Below are 21,841 nucleotides of genomic sequence, written 5' to 3' on the forward strand. Positions count from 1 at the left end.
CACTTATTTGAAGGGACTATATAAAGGACTTTATAGCCTAAAATTTACTAAGGGTTATTTTTGGGGGAAAGGATGAGAACACAAGCTCTCCTTTCTCTCTAAAATTTTGGCCAATCTAGAGGGGAAAATCTAGCAATCTTACTTCCTCTAGGTCACTCATTTCTTCTTCAATATACCTTGGTGTGGAGACTTAGAGGTTCTCAATTTTGGGAACTTGGAGAAACCTTTCATCCATCCAAATCCATGGATCCAAGATGCAAGGAATGAAGGCCCTATCTTTGGGTGATTAGCCTTTGCTTATGCAAAGAGGAATCTACAAAGGTATTGATTTCTCAACTCACTTTGTTTTGAGTTGAGTCTTGATTCACCTATCTACTAGGCTTTGAATTTCATGGGTAAATGTTTTGTTTTAAGTGCATACAAGCATGATTCCGCCTTTAATTGTTAATTGCATGCTATTGATGTTGCTTAAATGAACATGTTTTTCACAAATTTTCCTTCAGTCGTGACACTCGACTTTAGTGGCTTCTTGAGATTTGGCCTTCCCGGGGCATGTTACGAGATTTTTAACGTATAAAACAGTCGACCGGACTCACGCTTCTTGTAGGAAGTAGATGAGGTCCACGTAGCTACTATAATTGTACCTCATCTTTGTCCCAGTAAAACTTAAACCATAAACAATCGGCTGGAAGCGCTGCTTTTAAGTAAGTATGTGAGTCCACGTAGTCATAACAGGCATAAGTCTCGGCTTACAGATTGCCTTGGGCTACCAGCCGTTGGGTCGTCTGCTGGGCATCTTACTTACAGAAGCAGACAACCTGCGTAACCACTTCAGGCGTTGTTCCTGGCTCTTGAAGGCTTTTTAGGCATAAGGTGTAGGCGAAATTGCACCTCAGAGTCTATATCCTTCCGAGTCACAACTTTGATTCCGTATGTTGCTTAACTAGTATTGCAACACTTTAAAGCCAAGTCACTTCATGAAGATTTTCACGTCGAAGGTGGACTATCTTGTCACACGAATTTTTTCATGGGTAGGGGTCCTGCACTTAGCGTATCTTCCGATTAGAGACCCGGGATCTCGCGAAATTGAATCCTTAAGTTGGCTAAGTCTACTCGAGGGGAAGGACTATCGTGGCCAATTCTAGGAGTCGTCTGACTTAGGTAGTCGCTGTATTCAGGGTAAACTGAGCAGTTGTACCACCCAGCCACGTCTAGATATTTCGGATTAATTTACCCACTCGTATTGGAGAGCACACGCCATGTCTGAATGGGCAGATGGCGTCTTCTGCTTGTTACATGGGTGGTTGAGGAATTACTTTACCCTCTCGTGCTGGAGCGCTTACGCCATATCTGCAGGGCAGCGGGCGTTTTCTGCTTGTCACAGGGTTGGTTATGGAATCAGTTTACCTTTTCATGCTGGAGCGCTTATACCATGTCTGTAGAGCAGCGGGCATATTTTGCTTGTCATAGGGTTGGTCAATTTGTTTATGCATTTAGCCCAGGCTTGTGAATAATTCCTTCAATCTTCATTGAAAATAAAGGCTTTATTAACTTTGCTCGTAGGTAGTAATGGCATAACAACTGATAATTCTTGGCATGCGAGGTCTTGTTCGTCAAGCTGCTTGAGTATTCAAACTTTTTCCGTCTTAAATAAGGTCCAAGGAATGGTGGGAGGTCACACGTAGTACTTTCTCAGTTTCTAGGAATTCCACTGTTTGTCGATTTTTTTGTCACTCATAGAGGTGAGGGTGTAGCTGTCCCTTCTGCCTATGATAGGAGCATATTTAGGCGACTTAGTTAGCTTGTTTTCTTGCATTTACATAGCTAGTTTCTATTTATTATAATGATTTAAGCTATTTTTGTGTGTTTGTAGGTTTAAAAGATAAAGAAGATAAAGAAAGTGCATTTTGGAGCTATTTGGAGCAGTTTTGGGCTTGGAATGGATAGCTTGCATATGGAGCAAGGTGGATGGATGAATTTGAAGTCAAAAGAGGCTAGGAACATGCTACAAATCTAGAGAAACAAGTTCAAGACAAAGAAGATAAGGAAAGAGCAAGAAACATGCAACATTATCCAAACAACCTTATCTTATCTAAACCTTATCCAACCTTATCTTATCTTATCCTAACCTAATCTTGTTCCACCTTAATTCCAGCTGCAAGGAGGACTTAATTTCATATTAATTCACCTAAATATCAGGTTCTAGAAGCTCTATCCTTCTCCTACATTGGTGCCGCACCCCTTAGCCCTTGTTCTTCTAGAAACCTGCCATAATACCCTTTCTAGAAGGCCTACATCCTTGCCGCAGGTTCCTAACCTTTACCCCTTAGGATTGTGCAATCCTTTTCCTTTCAAATTTTGGTGCACCCTAGTCATTTTCCCACCTTATTTCTGCCAAACCCTAGACCTAATTTTGAGGGTTTTCAGCCCTGCATCACATATATATATTTAAGTGTGTGCCACAAAAAGGGGGAGAACCACAGAGAGCTTTTACATGAGAAAAATTCAGAAAAATACAAAGATTGTGCTGCAGGTTTTTGAGAGTTTTTGAAGACTTGTGCCGTGCAAGGAAGGAAGGAGAGGAAGAGTGCCATGCAATCTGCCATCCAAAGGGAGTATCGCAGCCTACTTTGGAGTGTTTGAGCGTTTATGGGTTCTTTTTATCCTTAGTTTTACTTTGATGTTTATTTCAATTTGGTTTTCAATTATGATGAACATGAGGAACTAATTTCTTTTTAGTTGGAGGTGAATTCGAAGCCATGATTATATGTTTTATATGAATTGATTACGTCCAATTATTGTTTCTTGAGTCTTGAATGTGATTTGCTTATCTGAGTTGTCAAAACTTGTTTATGTATGTTGATTGAGGGTCAACACTTAATTTGCATGCATGAATTTGATGCTAGAGTATAAGGGAGTTTCACTTAATCGTTATGAACATATATTCACAAGTAGTGGAAGTCACTAGTCATGATTATGTTAAGTAAATTCTTGGCATGAGTATCATGCTTTTCATAGTTATGAATGCCTCCTCAATGCTTATGGTTTTCAAAGAACTTAATGATCTCTGATATGTCTTTCTATCATGTTTTTCATAGTTAGGGAACTTGATAAGGATAATTTGGTTGCGATGCGTATTCCATCCAATTCAATGAGTTAAGGAAAATCTGATGGTTAATTTGTGCTGTCAAGGTTAACTTGGGATGTTGTCATTCATAGTCTAAAGGAATAATAACTGGAAATTGGTTTGTATGCATATGTCATGTGTGGAGAAGGACCCTCTAACTAGCCTTTCACCCTTTTTAATTCACCAAATTCGTTTTTATAAAGTGTTTTATGCAAAGTTTCTGTTTTAAGTTTTAAATTCGGCAAAAACAATTCCCCTTCCATTGAGTCTTGATATTTGAGTCAAAATCTGTTTTGTTTTAGTCTCTTGAGTCAAGTTAAGTCTTATTTTCGTAAAATCACTTGTTAGGTCTAGAATTGAGTCTTTTTGATTGTTTGTTGCTGTTTTGAGTGTTTTGAGTCAGTTTTGAGTCTATAGAGTGTAATTTAGTGTTTTTAAGTCTTATTTATGTTGATTAGCATCCCTAGTTAATCCCTAGTCTAGAACGATCTCTACTTACATATATACTAAAATTGTTAACATTAGGGTTTAATTTGTGTGTCAAGTTAATTTTCACATCAAATTTTGGCGCCGTTGCCGGGGATTAGCAAAATTGCTAATCTTCCCCTAGTTTATGCCATGTGTTTTTCTTTTGTGTCTTCTGTTTTGTTTTGTTTTCTGATTTTATTTTGTTTTGTTTGCTTTGTTTTAGGTACTAGTTTATGACTCGTAGTTCTCAACATGTTCATGACCATATATTGGAGTTTGACGACAATTTTGAATGAACGTTGAGAAGAAAGAGGAGGCATCCAGAACCTAGTCCACCTAGTTCTGAAGCCGAATCTGAAGAAGAAGAAGTGGAAGAGGAAGAACAAGCCATGGCTGTGGATAATCGAACAATCAAGGAACTTTCGGCCTCGGGATTAGACAATGCCATGCCCTTATGCATTCAATATCCTAGGGCAGCTCAAGGCAAGACCAATGAGTTCGAATTGAAGTCTAGCTTATTGCATCACATTCCTAAATACCATGGGCTGTGCATGGAAGATCCAAACAAGCATCTTAAGGAGTTTGAAGTGGTATGTTCGAGCATGACACCCATCAATGTCGATGGGAACATTATGAAAATGAAGGCCTTTCATTTCTCTCTTTTGGAAAAGGCTGAAGATTGGCTATACGAATTGGCACCCGGAACCGTCACTTCTTGGGAAAGCATGAAGCGAGCATTCTTAGAGAAGTTTTTCCCAACTTTGAGAGTCATTCTTTTTAGGAAAAGGATTAGTGGCATTCAACAAAGCCAAGGAGAATCCTTTCCAGTGTATTATGAGCGGTTTAAGATGTTAGTTGCATCCTGCCCATAACATCAGATGAAGGAGGAGCTTTTAATTCAATATTTCTACGAGGCGCTCTTTCCAATTAAGAGACAAATGCTCGATGCCTCAGCAAGGGGTGCTTTGGTTGACAAAACACCAGTGGCTGCCAAGATCTTAATTGCAAACTGAGCCTTGAATACACAACAATACGAAGGTGTTGAACAAAGAGACATCCCATGGAAGCAAGTCCATGAGGTAAGTTCAATAGCTGAAATTCAATCTCAATTAGCTAACCTTACTATGCTTGTATCTCAGGTTGCCGAAGGATATAAAGTGCGAGGAATTACACCAAGTCTGTGTGGCGTGTGCTTTATGCAAGGGCACCTCAATGATCAATGTCCTCAATTGATAGAGAATGGAGGATGGGACAACGCCAATGCCATAGGTTATCAAGGCCAAAATCAACAAAGGATTGATCTATACTTAAATACATACAATCCAGGATGGAGAGATCACCCAAATTTCAAGTCGAGAGAGCCTCAACAACTTCAACAACAAGGAGGATTTCGACAGCCACACCCTGGGATATATCAAAGGCCATTCACACAATCTCAACCTTAATCACAAACTGCTCAACCAAACTCAGGTTCGCTATTTGATAATGATCAAGCTATTCAATTACTAACTTCTGTATCGCAGGGCTTACAAAATCAAAATAATAGAATAGCGAACCAAGACAAGGAGATGAGTGACATGAAGAAGCAAATAGGGCAGATTTCAGAGTTCCTCAGGCAGTTTCGAGAATAAGGCAAACTTCCTTGTTCAATCGTTGTGAATCCAAAGGAAGGCTTTGTAACTGCCAAGGCCATTACGTTGAGAAGTGGCAAGGAGCTTGGAAATCACCCAAAACCATCCAAACAAGGCTTTAACAAGGATGAAAAGCTGCTGCAAGAAGAAGAACAGGAAGCAAGGGCCACGGCAAGGGAAGACCAATCCTTGCAGAAGCCCTCTAAGGCCTCAAAACCGTCCTAAACCACTAAGGTAAGTCCAAATAAGAATTTTTCTAGTTCTATTCCACTAAATGTGCCCTTTCCTAGAAGGTTTAGGTAATCAAAGAAAGAAGAGAATGAGAAAGACATTCTGGAAACTTTTAGGAAAGTTTAAGTCAATATCCCGCTCCTTGATGCAATCAAGCAAGTTCCTAAGTATGCCAAATTCTTGAAAGAGCTTTGCACAACAAGGAAGAGGATTTCAAACAAGGAAGTGGTCCAGGTAAGTGAGAATGTTTCTGCGGAGTTACAAAGGAAACTACCACCTAAATGCAAAGATCCGAGTAGTTTTACAGTTCCTTGTGTTATTGGCAACACTAAGTTTGAACATGCTATGTTAAACTTAGGAGCTTTAATTAATGTCATGCCTTAGTCAATTTAAGCCTCTATGAACTTAGGAGGGCTTAAAAATGATGGTGTGATTATTCAATTGGCCAATCGTTCTAATGCATATCCGGAAGGAGTTTTGGAAGATGTTTTGGTGCAGGTTAACAATTTGATCTTTCCAGCTGACTTTTACATGCTTGACATGGAAGATTCAGCCCATTCTACCCCATTGCCGATCCTCTTTGGGAGACCTTTCATGAAAACAGCCCGCACCAAGATTGATGTGTTCAAAGGGACTTTAATGATGGAATTTGATGGCAAGATTATTGATTTTAATATTTCTGAAGCTATTAAATATCCTAAAGATGATCATTCTTGTTTTTCTATTGATGTGTTTGACTCGTTGGCGCAGGATTATCTAGATTCGTTGGGCAAAGATCCCCTTGAAACAACAATTGCCGAAGGATTGGGCCTAGAACCCAATCTGGCCGTGCCTAATGATGAAATTGGCGAGATGGTGGCTACCCTAGGGGCATTGCCATAACATCTTACTAAGTCTCCAATCCCAATTTCAATTCCCGTTTCTACTAATAAGTTGTTACCTTCAGTGATTCATGCCCCGATTTCTGAACTTAAACCATTGGCAAGTCATTTGAAGTACGTTTATTTGGGAGACAAAGAAACGTTGTTGATCATAGTCTCTTCAACACTCACAGCATTAGAGGAAGAAAAACTGATTCGGGTGTTGAAAGAGCACAAAACAGCCATAGGATGGACCTTGGCTGACATTAGGGGTATTAGCCCTACAACTTGCATGCATCGTATACTTCTAAAGGAGGGGGCTAAACCAACTCGAGAGGCTCAACGCCGACTCAACCCTTCAATGATGGAAGTTGTGAAGAAGGAAATTATCAAGCTTCTCGATTGTGGAGTGATTTATCCTATCTCGGATAGCCATTGGATTTCGTCGGTTCAAGTTGTTCCAAAGAAATTGAGAGTTACAGTGGTGAAGAATGCCGAGAATGAGCTTGTGCCAACCCGTATTAAAATAGGTTGGAGAGTTTGCATTGATTATAGGAAGCTCAACGCCACCACAAGGAAGGATCACTTCCCCTTGCCGTTCATTGATCAAATGCTTGAAAGGTTACCCGATCATTCTTTTTATTGTTTTCTTGATGGTTATTCAGGATATAATCAAATTGTCATAGCTCGAGATGACCAAGAAAAGACCATTTTCACGTGCCCCTTTGGTACCTTTGCCTATCGTCGCATGCCATTTGGTTTATGCAATGCACCTACCACATTTCAACGATGTATGGTAAGCATCTTTTCAGAGTTTGTTGAGAAGATTATTGAGGTATTCATGGATGAGTTTAGTGTATTTGATGATTCGTTTGATAATTGTTTGGATAATCTCACATTAATCTCGAAATGATGCGTTGAAACTAACCTTGTTTTAAATTGTTTGAAACTAACCTTGTTTTCTTGGACATGCAGGATTCTGTAGGTGATTCATCAAGGATTTTTCAAAGATTTCCAACCCCCTTTGCCGTCTTTTTCAGAAAGATGTACCTTTCAAGTTCGATGAGGAATGTGAGAAAGCCTTCAAACACCTCAAGGAGATGCTTACTTTAGCCCCCATCATTGTTCCACCAGATTAGAGCCTTCCTTTTGAGCTTATGTGCGATGCTTCCAATTATGCATTAGGTGCTGTTTTGGGACAAAGAATGGACAAACAGCCACACGTCATATACTATGCCTCTCGGATCTTGAATAACACTCCATTGAACTATTCCACAATGGAAAAAGAACTTCTTGCTGTTGTTTTTACTTGGCACTAAAGTTATTGTTTATTATGATCATGCAACATTGAAGTACTTACTTACAAAGAAGGAGGCCAAACCAAGGCTTATTCATTGGATGCTTCATCTCCAAGAGTTCGATATCGAAATCCGGGACAAGAAAGGAAGTGAAAACGTGGTGGCTGACCATTTGAGCCGTATGGTGCATGAAAAAGATGCCGTGCCTATCCCAGAGACATTCCCTAATGAGCAGCTGTTGTCCCTCGAGGTAAGTGAGCCATGGTATGCCGATTTAGTTAACTACTTGGTCATTAAACAAGTTCCAAGCACTCTAAATAATCACCAACATGATAAACATAAGAAAGAGGCTCGTTTTTATGTGTGGGATGATCCTTATTTGTGGAAATACTGTGCTGATCAAATCATTCGTATGTGTGTGGATGATTCTGAATTTCATTCGATTTTAACTTCTTGTCACACTTATGCATGTGGAGGTCACTTTGGGACTCAAAGGACTGCACATAAAGCACTTGAATGTGGTTTTTATTGGCCTACTATCTTTAAGGATGCTAGAATTTTTTGCATAACATGTGATCGTTGTCAAAGAACCGGAAACATTGGTTCAAAACATCAAATGCCGTAGGCCCCTATCTTTTGTGTCGAAATTTTTTATGTTTGGGGCATTGATTTCGTGGGTCCTTTTCCTTCATCTCATGGTTTTGTTTATATTTTACTTGCGGTTGATTATGTTTCAAAATGGGTGGAAGCAAAAGCCACCCGTACTAATGATTCCAAAGTGGTTGCAGATGTTGTGAAAACTAATATATTTGCAAGATTTGGAATGCCAAGGGTTCTTATTAGTGATGGGGGTTCCCATTTTTGTAATCAAAACATTGTGGCGTTGCTCAAGAAGTATAACGCCACGCATAAGGTGGCAACACCTTATCATCCTCAAACAAGTGGGCAAGCCGAAGTTTCTAATCAGGAAATCAAACACATTTTGGAGAAGACCGTTGGGCCAAACTGAAAAGATTAGAGCTTGCGTTTTGAATGATGCATTGTGGGTGTATTGTACGGCCTACAAAACACAAATTGGAATGTCCCCATTTCGGCTCATCTATGGGAAACCATGTCATCTTCCTGTTGAGTTAGAGCATTGTACACATTGGGCAGTCAAGACATTCAATATGGATATTGACGCCGCTGGAATTCATAGGAAGCTTCAATTGAATGAACTTGAAGAGATTCGGAAAGATGCGTACGAGAACGTTCTTATTTACAAAGAGAAGTCGAAGGCATTCCATGACAAGATGATTCGTACCAAGACGTTTGTCGTAGGGCAGAAAATGTTACTCTTCAATTCTCGCCCTCGATTGTTTCCAGGTAAGTTACATTCTAAATGGATGGGCCCGTTTGTTGTTACTAATGTCTTTCCTTATAGTGCAGTCCAAATTCAAAGTTTAAAGACCGGAAACGATTTCAAAGTGAATGGACATCGTTTGAAGCCATACTGTGAGCACTTTGAGGAGCATGTCGTGGAGAATATACCCCTCCAAGCTGTGGGCTCCAATGAAGCTTAAAAGGAGGTATCGTCCGGCTGGAAGACGTTAAAGCAAGCACTTCTTGGGAGACAACGCATGCGTTCAAATAAAGAAGACCTAGGAATCTCTGGCTCCACAACTAGATTTGCATTCCTAAACTCTACTCTTTATTGCTTTTACTTTACCATAATTGTCATGTTTGTTAGTTGTGTTATTTGGTTGTTTGTTTGTGAGTCTATGTTTGAAACATTGAGGACAATGTTTGGTTTAAATGTAGGGGGTAAACAAATGATTTTGCATTGAATTTCGTCAGATTTTATCACCTATCACTTCTAATGTTGTTTCTCACTGTTTTTAAGTGTTTTTAGTGTGTTTTGAAGTGTTTTAATGTGTCTTAAACAGAAAATACGAAAATTTTAAAAAAAATTCGAAAACAGTGTTGAAAAACCCAAAAATAGTTGTTTTAAGAGTCGTTTTTGTGTGTTTGTTTGTGTCTTAGGGTACCTTCCAACACAATGATGAGGATTTGGTTTTTAATTGCATGACTATTAAAGAAAGTTACAAACATGGATGGAAGTTTGATTTCCTCTTTGGTTTATGCTTAGTTGTAGTTGTTGTTTACGAATTCACATGTAATCACAAGGAAAAAAAATCAATTTTTGTAACATGCTTGAAGGAAGGAACTCAAACTAATGCTAGTTCCCTGAGAGACTTGAGCCGAGTTATTAATCTGTGATGTTTTTGTTTTCTAAAGTCGTTGCATGATGTCATTATTTCTTTGTTTGGTTACTACTTAGAATACGTTTCATCAGTATAGTTCCAAATACTAGAACTCATGCCCATTTCATTCAAAACATGAAAGTGAGTGCATAACGTACAATAAGATAAAGTTGTTTAGTTAAACCATTGCCAAAAAGCCTTACCCTTGCATTTGTATTGTAGGTTTAACCCTTTTGCGCCTTATTTAGCCTATTTTCTTTGTTAACCACATTATCCTTACCTAGCCCAGAATAGGACTATCCATACCCTTGTTCTTAAAGGATAGTGAAGCATGACTTAGAGGGAATTCCTTTGGATCTACAATATGCAGAAAAACAAGTGTGGGGGAAGGGTTTTCATTGAAAAAAAAAAAAAAAAAAAGAAAAAAAAAAACGTGAAGAAGAAAAAAAAAATAAGAATAAAAAGTTGAGAAAAGAAGGAAAAAGAGTTGAAAATAAGTGAGAATGAACTCACAAGTATAGGCTGTTGAAGAAAGGGTCCAAAAGTTTGAATCTGGCCCTAAGTGTTGTGTGAATCTCCCATGCGTATTTAAAGTTGATTTCTGCATTCAAAAGTGAATTCTAAGTGCTTATTTCATTGCTTTGCTTACTATTGCCTTAAGAACTTTTGTTTATCCTAAGCTTTCTTTGTTAGCCAATACCTTAGCCCCGTTACAACCCTTTGACTTCTATCTTGATTGTTATGTGTTTCAACATGTGGAGTTTAAAATTGGTACGAGTATATGGTATCCCTGGTTCTCGCGTCTAAGTAGTGGCATTCCATTCATGAGATCATATACATATGTATTAATAATTCCAGAAATTGCCTTCTTTGATTATACATATGTGAGTGCTTGTCTACATGTTTACATCAATCTTCTCACATATACCTAGTGTAGGGAGTGTAGCCAAAAAATCTGTGTGAAAATAAAGAGTATATCCGGTGAGGAATTGAGGGATTCTCTAAGGCATGTTACTATATTCAAAATGTTGTTTTAATTGATTACATGCAAGCTAGAGAGTGGTGACTACGGTTAAGTATATGCCTGAGAGTAGGGATAGCTAAAATCTATAGGAGTAGTAATTTTTAACATGTCATGTTTCATTGGAAATCCCTGAGGCAATTGTTGGAACATTTAGGTTGTGTTTTGTTTTCTTTGTTTTGCTCGGGGACTAGCAAAAGCTAAGTGTGGGCGACTTTGATAGGAGCATATTTATGCAACTTAGCTTGTTTTCTTGCATTTACACAGTTAGTTTCTATTTATTATAGTGATTTAAGCTATATTTTCGTGTGTTTGTAGGTTTAAATGGCAAAAGAGGCAAGAAAGTGCATTTTGAAGCAATTTGGAGCAGTTTTGGGCTTGGAATGGATAGCTTGCAGATGGAGCAAGGTGGATGGATGAATTTGAAGTCAAAAGAGGCTAGGAACATGCAACAAATCTGGAGAAACAAGTTCAAGACAAAGAAGATAAGGAAAGAGCAAGATACATGGAACATTATCCAAACATCCTTATCTTATCCAAACCTTATCCAACCTTATCTTATCTTATCCTAACCTAATCTTGTTCCACCTTAATTCCAATTGCAAAGAGGACTTAATTTCAGATTAATTCACCCAAATATCAGGTTCTAGAAGCTCTATCCTTCTCCTACATTGGTGCCGCACCCCTTAGCCCTTGTTCTTCTAGAAATCGGCCATAATACCCTTTCTTGAAGGCCTAAATCCTTGCCGCAAGTTCCTAACCTTTACCCCTTAGGATTGTGCATTCCCTTCAGATTTTGGTGCACCCTAGTCCTTTTCCCACCTAGTTTTTGCCAAACCCTAGACCTAATTCTAAGGGATTTCAGCCGTGCATCATATATATATTTAAGTGTGTGCCACAGAAAAGGGGGAGAACCACAGAGAGCTTTTACATGACAAAAATTCAGAAAACACACAAAGATTGTGCCGTAGGTTTTTGAGAGTTTTTGAAGACTTGTGATGTGCAAGGAAGGAAGGAGAGGAAGAGTGTCGTGCAATCTGCCATCCAAAGGGAGTGCCGCAGCCTACTTTGGAGTGTTGGAGCGTTTTTGGGTTCTTTCTATCCTTAGTTTTACTTTGATGTTTATTTCAATTTGGTTTTCAATTATGATGAACATGCAGAACTAATTTCTTTTTAGTTGGAGGATAATTTGAAACCATGATTATATGTTTTATATGAATTGATTACATCCAGTTATTGTTTCTTAAGTCTTGAATGTGATTTGCTTATCTGAGTTATCAAAACTTGTTTATGTATGTTGGTTGAGGGTCGACACTTAATTTGCATGCATGAATTTGATGCTAGAGTATAAGGGAGTTTCACCTAATTGTTATGAACTTATATTCACAAGTAGTGGAAGTCACTAGTCATGATTGTGTTAAGTAAATTCTTGGCATGAGTATCATGCTTTTCATAGTTACGAATTGCCTCATCAATGCTTATGGTTTTCAAAGAACTTAATGATCTTTGATATGTCTTTCTATTATGCTTTTCATAGTTAGGGAACTTGATAACGATAATTTGGTTGCAATGCGTATTCCATCCAATTCAATGAGTTAAGGAAAATCTGATGGTTAATTTGTGCTATCACAGTTAACTTGGGGTGTTGTCATTCATAGTCTAAAGGAATAATAATTGGAAATTCGTTTGTATGCATATGTCATGTGTGGAGAAGGACCCTCTAACTAGCCTTTCACCCTTTTTAATTCACCAAATTCGTTTTTATAAAGTGTTTTATGCAAAGTTTCTATTTTAAGTTTTAAATTCGTCAAATACAATTCCCCTTCCATTGAGTATTGTTATTTGAGTCAAAATCTGTTTTCTTTTAGTCACTTGAGTCAAGTTAAGTCTTATTTTCGTAAAAATCACTTGTTAGGTCTAGAATTGAGTCTTTTTTATTGTTTGTTGCTGTTTTGAGTCAGTTTTGAGTCTAATTTAGTGTTTTTAAGTCTTATTTATGTTGATTAGCATCCCTAGTTAATCCCCGGTCTAGAACAATCCCTACTTACATATATGCTACAATTGTTAACATTAGGGTTTAATTTGTGTGTCAAGTTAATTTTCACATCAGCCTACTCGGTTGATTTTGTACGAACCTTCCCAGATGGGAGCCATCTTTTTGGAGCCTTCTCGTCGGGTGGTGATGAAGGCTTTTCTTAGGACTAAGTCTCTTGGCTGGAACCACTGGATTTTTGCCATCTTGTTGTAGCTGGAGATGAGCTGCTGCTAATAGGCTGCAATCTGGGTGATAACTTTCTCGCGCTCTTCCTCTACCAGGTCTATGTTGGTGGCTATCTACTTTCTGTTCTGCTCAAAATTCAGCAGTACAATGCTGATGCTTGGCACCATGACATTGGGAGGAATGATTGCCTCAGGACCATACGCCAGGGAGAATGAAGTTTCGCCTGTTACTCGTCTTTTGGTGGTGCGATATGCCCATAAAACACCGGGGAGTTCGTCTGGCCTCTTGCCCTTCTTATTTGAGAGGGTCTTCTTAAGGCCGTCGAGGATGGTCTTGTTGGACGCCTCGGCCTGCTGGTTACCTTGCGAATACCAGGGCGTGGACATGTGCTGCTTAATGCCATAGTTTTCGAAGAACTTTGCCAAGTCTTTGCCCATGAACTGTGGACCATTATCGGTGACAATGGAGTGTGGGATGCCGAAGCGGCAGATGATGTTCTTCCATATGAAGCGCTCTATGTCCTTCTGGGTGGTTATACTCATGGGTTCGGCTTTGACCCATTTTGTGAAGTAGTTGGTCGCTACGATCATCATGCCTCTACCCTCAGTAGCAAGCGGCATTGGTCCTACCAGGTTAATCGCCCACTCCATGAATGGCTAAGGGCTCGTCTGCAGGTGGAGTTTGCTAGTAGGTAGTGCGGCACGGGCTTGAAGCGTTGGTAGTTGTTGCACCTTTGTACATATTCCTTGGCATCTTGATGCATGGTTAGCCAATAATAGCCAGCGTTAAGAGCTTTTTGAGCTAGGGAACGGCCTCCAGAGTGGTTTCCACAGACGCCTTTGTGGATTAAGCTAAAAATCTTCAAGTCGTTGGGAGACGATAATCAGCGAAGATGTGGTCTTGAAAATGATCTTCGTACGAGCATGTCGTTCCAAATGTAGTAGCATGCTGCTTTCATCTGGAGCTTCCTGGACTCCAGTCTGCTTGCGGGGAATGTTCCATTGATTATGTAGTTGATGATGAGATCTTGCTAACTAGAGGTTGTGCTAAATTGTGCCACCTCCATTGCTAGTTCCCCATCTCTACTTAGCTTTTCCAAGTACTCGACCGAGATGGAGCGCCTGAGTTGACAGTCTAGCACAGAGCCTCGGCTTACTAGTGCGCTTGAGAGAGTAAAGTGTTTAGGGCTTCTTTAGGGTTGCAAAAGCCCTGAAAATTTGGTCAAATATGGGGTATTTATAGAGATAGGGCCAACCATAGTGTTTAATGGAGAGATATTCTCTAAATATTCCCAAGATATTAAATAGGAAATAATTTCTTGAGATAATGGTGTAATTATCCCTAATTGATTTAAATTAGGATTACTTACTTGATTGGAACCAATCATCAATTGGGAATGTATTAAAGATAGGATTTGGGTAATTAATCCTTATCTTTAATTCCTTGCCAATGGGTGTGAGACCTCCAAGGGTGTGAGTTGCGCGTGGGAACATCTAGGAAGCCTGCCCATTTATTGAGGGCAATCTTGCCTTTTTTGAATAAAATTCCACGTGTCACCTCTAGAATTTTTGGGATTATTTTAGGCTCCACATTGGGGTCCTTATGGGTCATTATAATTTTAAGAGAAATATGAGAGAGCAAAGGAGAGCTTGAGTGTTGGGCGTTGGGTTCCTCCCGGGTTTCTACAAATTTTGGGATGAAGGAAGTGAGGATTTTGAGAGTGGGATTTGGGAAGCAAATGGTATTTGTGATGTGATAGAAACTAACACACATATTAAACCCTTTTTAGACAATTGTAGTATACTTAAGTAGGGATCGTTCTAGGTCGGGGATAAGAAGGGATGCTAATCAACACAAATTAGACTTAGAAAAACACAAAACTAGACTCTAATGACTCAAAATTGACCTGACTGACTCAAAACAGTGCAAAACAAACAAACAGACTCAAAATACTAACGGGGGACAAGTTTGAATGAATTTTAAAACTAAACTAACACAACACAATGGCAGAGGGTTTGGTTTGGACAAAATTTAAAACTAAAACTAAGTAACTTGCAGAAAACAAACTGATTGATACAAAATTACGATGAAAGAAGGGGGCAAAAGGCTAGCTAAAGGGTCCTTCTCCACACATGGCACATATGCAACACAAATCGACTTCTAGTTACTATTTCTATAAACCATGAATGACAATGCCCCAATTTAACCGTGAACTGCACAAATTAACCATCAGATTTTCCTAAATTCATTGAATTGGACTCAGTGACGCAGTCAAATTATTCTTATCAAGTTCCCTATATGAACTGCATGATAGAGATACATATCAAAGATCATTAAGTTCTATGAAAATCATCAGCATTGACATGACATTTGTAACTATGAAAAGCATGATACTCCTGCCAGGAATTTACTTAACACAATCATGACTAGTGATTTCCACTACTTGTGAATATAAGTTCATAACTATTAGGTGAAATTCCCTTATATTTTAGCATCAAATTCATGCATGCAAACTAAGTAGGCCTCCTTAATCAACATACAAGAATAAGTTATCAATCAAACAGATAAGTAAATTGCATTCACGATTTATGAAACAATAACTGGATGTAATCAATTCATATCACACATATGTTCATGGCTTTGAATTCACCTCTAACTAAAATGAAATTAGTTCCACATGTCTATCATAACTAAAAACCAAATTAAAACAAACATTGAACTAAAACAAAAGACAGAATACACCTGGAAACGCTCCAGCAATCTGAAGGCCTTGGATGGCAGGAATGGCTCCAAGCTCTCATTCCTTACAAGCTGCGGCACTATGTGTTTATTCCTCCATATTTTTCTCTCTAAAACTCCCCTCTAAGTTATGTGGCAAGGGTGTGCATTTATAGGGCAGATACACAGCATTGCTTGTGAAGGAAAAGGATTAGTTCTTAGTGTCACATCCCGGCCCGGGGTGGATCACTTCCCGGGCCCGCTCCACCACCGTAGCACGATATTGTCCGCTTTGGGCCCCGACCACGCCCTCACGGTTTTGTTTCTGGGAACTCACACAAGAACTTCCCGATGGGTCACCCATCCTAGGAGTGTTCTCGCGCGCTACTTGCTTAACTTCGAAGTTCCCATGGAACCCGAAGCCAGTGAGCTCCCAAAAGGCCTCGTGCTAGGTAGGGATAGGAATATACATTTAAGGATCACCCCCTGGGCGATGTGGGATGTCACAATTCACCCCCCTTAGGGGCCCGACGTCCTCGTCGGCACACACGCGACCAGGGTTAGGCTCTGATACCAAATTGTCACATCCCGGCCCGGGGCGGATCACTTCCCGGGCCGCTCCACCACCGTAGCATGATATTGTCCGCTTTGGGCCCCGACCACGCCCTCACGGTTTTGTTTCTGGGAACTCACACGAGAACTTCCCGATGGGTCACCCATCCTGGGAGTGTTCTCGCGCGCTACTCGCTTAACTTCGAAGTTCCCATGGAACCCGAAGCCAGTGAGCTCCCAAAAGGCCTCGTGCTAGGTAGGGATGGGAATATACATTTAAGGATCACCCCCTGGGCGATGTGGGATGTCACACTTAGCATTGTTTTAGGACTCCTAGAAATCAGATATGAGGTGGTTTAATATGATAAGGACTCCTAAATTCGAATGGGAAGGATTTAGAATAGGATAAGGACTTCTTTTGCAGTTGGAGATGAGTTTAGATAATGTTGGATTAAATAGGATAATGTTTGGATAATATAGGATAAGATATGATAAGACTGGATAAGATAGGATAAGGTTAGATAAGAGCACCTTGTTTTCAGCCAATTCCTTGTCTTCCAAGCCTTAATTTAATTCTTCCAAATTTGTAGCACATTTGTAGCATCATTTGTCAGCAAAAACGTCCATCCATTATGCTCCATACACATGCTATCCAATCCAAGTCCAAAACTGCTCCAAATTTTTCCTTTTGGCCATTTATTGTCATCTTCACCAATTCAACCTACAATAATACGAAAATAAACTAAATCACTATAATAAATGGAAATTAACTAAGTAAATGCAAAGAAATAAGATAACAAAGTTGCATACTTATGCTCCTATCAACTTCCCCCACACTTAGCTTTTGCTAGTCCCCGAGCAAAACAAAGAAAACAAAATAAAACCTAAACCTTCCAACAATTGCCTCAAGGATTTCCAATGAAACATGACATGTTAAAAATCACTACCCACATAGATTTTAGCCATCCTTACTCTTGAGTATACACTTCACTGTAGTCACCACTCATGATAGAAGCATATTTATGCTACTTAGCTATGTTGTTTCCTTGCATTTAGTGAGCTAATTACTACTTATTATAGTGTTTTAAGCTATTTTCGTGTGTTTGTAGGTCCTAATGGTAAAGTTGGCAAGAAAGTGCATTTTGGAGCCATTTGGAGCAGTTTTGGGCATGGAATGGATAGCTTGCATATGGAGCAAGGTGGATGGACGAAATTGAAGTCAAGAGAGGCTATGAACATGCTACAAATATGGAGAAGCAAGTTTAAAGACAAAGAAGATAAGGAAAGAGCAAGAAATAAGGAACATTGTCCAACCTTATCTTATCCAACCTTATCTTATCTTATCCTATCCTAATCTTTTGCTACCTTAATTCTAGGTGCAAAGAGGACTTAATTTCACATTAGAACACCTAGATATATGGTTCTAGAACACCCTATCTGTTCCTACAAAGGTGCCGCACCTATTCCCTTCTAGAAACCCCAATCCCTGCCGTGTATTCCTTATTCGTTTCCCCCTTGGTTTCTGAAAGCATTAACCCTTTCCTCCCAGGATTGTGCAATCCTTTTCCCTTCAGAAATTATGTATTCCCTAGCCCTATAAATATAAATGTTTGCCGCACCATTCAAACCATCCATTCACTCATTCATTCAATCATACATTCAGCCATCAAACACCATAATTCACACCACATCACCCTAGTACCGCAAGCGAGGAAGGAAGGAGAAGAAGAGTTGTGGAATCTGCCATCCAAGGGAGTGTCGTGCATGCCATTGGAGTGTGGAGCATTTCTGGGTTCTTTCTATCCTTAGTTTTAGTTCAATATTTATGTTAATTTGGTTTCAATTATGATGAACATGTGTAACTAATTTCTTTATAGTTGATTTGCTTATCTAAGTAATCAAAACTTGTTTATGTATGTTGGTTGAGGGTCGACACTTAATTTGCATGCATGAATTTGATGCTAGAGTATAAGGGAGTTTCACGTAATAGTTATTCACTTATATTCACAAGTAGTGGAGGTTGATAGTCATAATCGTGTTAAGTGAATCCTTGGCATGAGTCTCATGCGCTTCACAGTGATGAATGCCTTGTCAATGCTTATGATTTTCATAAAACTTAATGACTTTTGATATGTATCTTTATTATGCGTTTCATATAGGAACTTGAGAAGATAATTTGGTTGTAATGTGTATTCATTCAATTCAATGAAATAAGGAAAATCTGATGGTTGGTTGTGCGATGCAATTAACTTGGGGCATTGTCATTCATAGTCTAAAGGAATAATAACTAGAAATTGGTTTATATGCATATGTCATGTGTGGAGAAGGACCCTCTAACTAGCCTTTCACCCTTTTAATTCATCAAATTCGTTTTTATAAAGTGTTTTATGCAAAGTTTCTGTTTTAAGTTTTAAATTCGTCAAAAACAGTCCCCCTTTCATTTAGTCTTGTTATTTGAGTCAAAATCTGTTTTCTTTTAGTCTTTTGAGTCAAGTTAAGTTTTATTTTCGTCAAAATCACTTGTTAGGTCTAGAATTGAGTCTTTTTGATTGTTTGTTGCTGTTTTGAGTGTTTTAAGTTAGTTTTGAGTCTATAGAGTCTAGTTTAGTGTTTTTAAATCTTATTTGTGTTGATTAGCATCCCTAGTTTATCCCCAGTCTAGAATGATCCCTACTTACATATATACTACAATTGTCAACAATAGGGTTTAATTTGTGTGTCAAGTTAATTTTCACATCAAATTTCGGCGCCCTTGCCGGGGATTAGCAAAATTGCTAATCCCTCTTTGTTTTTGGCCATGTGTCTTCCTTTATTTCTATCTGTATGTTTTTAATCGTTTTCTGATTTTATCGTGTTTGTTTGCTTTGTTATAGGTACTAGTTTATGACTCGTAGTTCTCAACCTGTTCGTGAGAATATATTGGAGTTTGACGACGATTTTGAACGAACTTTGAGAAGGAAGAGGAAGAATCCAGAACCTAATCCACCTAGTTCAAGTTCAGAATCCGAATCTGAATTTGAAGAGGAAGAGGAAGAACAAGCTATGGCTGCGAATAGTCGAACAATCAAGGAACTTTCAGCCTCGGGATTAGACAATGTCGTGCCCTTATGCATTCAATATCCTAGGACGGCTCAAGGCAAGACCGATGAGTTCGAATTGAAGTCAATCTTGCTGCATCATATTCCCAAATACCATGGGCTGTCCATGGAAGATCCAAACAAGCATTTGAAGGAATTTGAAGTAGTATGCTCAAGTATGACACCCATTAATGTGGATGGGAATATTTTGAAGATGAAAGTCTTTCCATTCTCTCTTTTAGAAAAGGCTAAGGATTGGCTCTATAAATTGGCACTTGGAACCGTCACTTTTTGGGAAAGCATGAAGCGAGCATTCTTAGAGAAGTTTTTCCCAACTTTGAGAGTCATTCTCTTGAGGAAGAGAATTAGTGGCATTCAACAAAACCAAGGGGAGTCTTTTCCAACGTACTATGAGCATTTCAAGACTCTAGTTGCATCATGCCCTCAACATCAAATGAAGGAAGAGCTTTTAATTCAATATTTCTACGAGGGACTCCTTCCAATTGAGAGACAAATGCTAGATGCCTCGGCAAGGGGTGCTTTGGTTGACAAAACACCGGTGGTTGCCAAGGTCTTAATTGCAAATCAAGCCTTGAATGCACAACAATATGAGCGAGTTGGACAAATTCCCCCACGGCAAAAACAAGTGAATGAGGTAAGTGCAATTTCTGAAATTCAATTTCAATTGGCTAATCTCACTTTTCTTGTGTCATAGGTTATCAATGGATCCAAAGTGCAAGGTGCGACAATATGTGGAGTGTGCTCTATGCAAGGGCATCTCAATGATCCAAAGTGCAAGGTGCGACAATATTTGGTGATTCGTTTGATGATTGTTTACATAATCTCACTTTAATCTTGAAACGATGCATTGAAACTAACCTTGTTTTAAATTGGGAAAAATGTCATTTCATGGTGAAACAAGGCATAGTTCTAGGACACATTGTTTCGGCCAATGGCATTGAAGTTGGTAAATCAAAAATGGATCTTATACGCTACTTACCCTCTTCTACTTCGATTAGAGAGGTTCGTTATTTTCTTGGACATGCGGGATTCTATAGGCGATTCATCAAGGACTTTTCAAAGATTTCCAATCCCTTTTACCATCTCCTTGATGCGAACTAAGTAAGCACACAAATTAAAACCCTCTTGTGACAATTGTAGTAAAGATGCAAGTAGGGATCGTTCTAGACCGGGGATTAGGAGGGATTACTAAATCACTTGGAAACTGACTCAAAAACGTAAAACAAACGTTAAAAACACTAAACTAGACTCAAAGAATGTAAAACTAAACAATAAAATACTAAAACAAATCAAAGGACTCAAAGAATACAAAACACTTATAAACACAAACTAAGACACTTTCTAACTAAATTAGACACTAAGGTAAAGGGGGATTGAGATTTTGAGGAAAATAAATTAAATGCACAAATTGTAATTTAAATGCAGAAGTTAAATATGAATGTGATGAAATACGGAATGAATGCTAGCTAGAAGGTTCTTCTCCACACATGTCACACTTGCATACACTTTGATTTTCAGTTGGTCTTTCAATAAATTATGAAACTCAACACTCCGGGTTAATTAGGTCCGCTTAAATTAACCATCAAGTTCTCCTTAAGTTAATGAATTGGATGGGTTAGCGCAACGCAATTCAAAACATTCTCCAAAAGTCCTTTACGTGAAAAGCACAATAAAGATACAATCAAAGATCATTAAACATCATGAAAACTATAAGTGTCGACGAGGCATTCGTTACTATGATGAGCATGAAACTAGTGCCAAGAATTCATTTAACGCGATTGTTTATAAGCAACCTCCACTACTTGTGAATATAAATTCATAACTATTAGGTGAAACTCACTTATATTCTAGCGTCATATTCAGGCATGAAAATTAAGCGTGCACTCTCAATAAACATACATAAATAAGTTATCGATCAAGCAGTTAAACAAATTGAATTCACCAATCATGAAATTCCAACCAAAAGTAATCAATTCATATTGCAAGCATAAACATGGTTTCGAATCACCCCCTAGCTAACTAGGGGGATTTAGCCTCTCATATTCACAACAAGAAAAATAAAATTGAATTTAAACATAAAGAACAAAGGATGGATTACACCTAGAACGCCCAACGAATCCACTTGAATTTCTGCGCGTCGAAGCTCCTCTTTCCTCTTCTCCTTGCTGCGACAGTGAGGTTAAATGGTGATTTTGGGTGATTTTCTGGTTTAGGAATGGGTTTAGGGAAGTGTGGTGGTGTGGCAAGGTGGTGGAGTGATGGAGGAAGGTTGGTATGGTGGCTGGAATGGTTGGGAAAAGGCACGGCTGGAAAGGAAAATCTGGGAGATGGCTTGCGGCTGGAATGGTTTTGGAATATGTGTTGCGGCTGTTT

This window comes from the organism of the source record quoted next, unplaced genomic scaffold (genome assembly GCF_019419815.1).
Source record: "Pyrus x bretschneideri cultivar Hongxiangsu unplaced genomic scaffold, Pyrus_bretschneideri_v1 Contig126, whole genome shotgun sequence".
Lineage (NCBI taxonomy): Eukaryota > Viridiplantae > Streptophyta > Magnoliopsida > Rosales > Rosaceae > Pyrus > Pyrus x bretschneideri.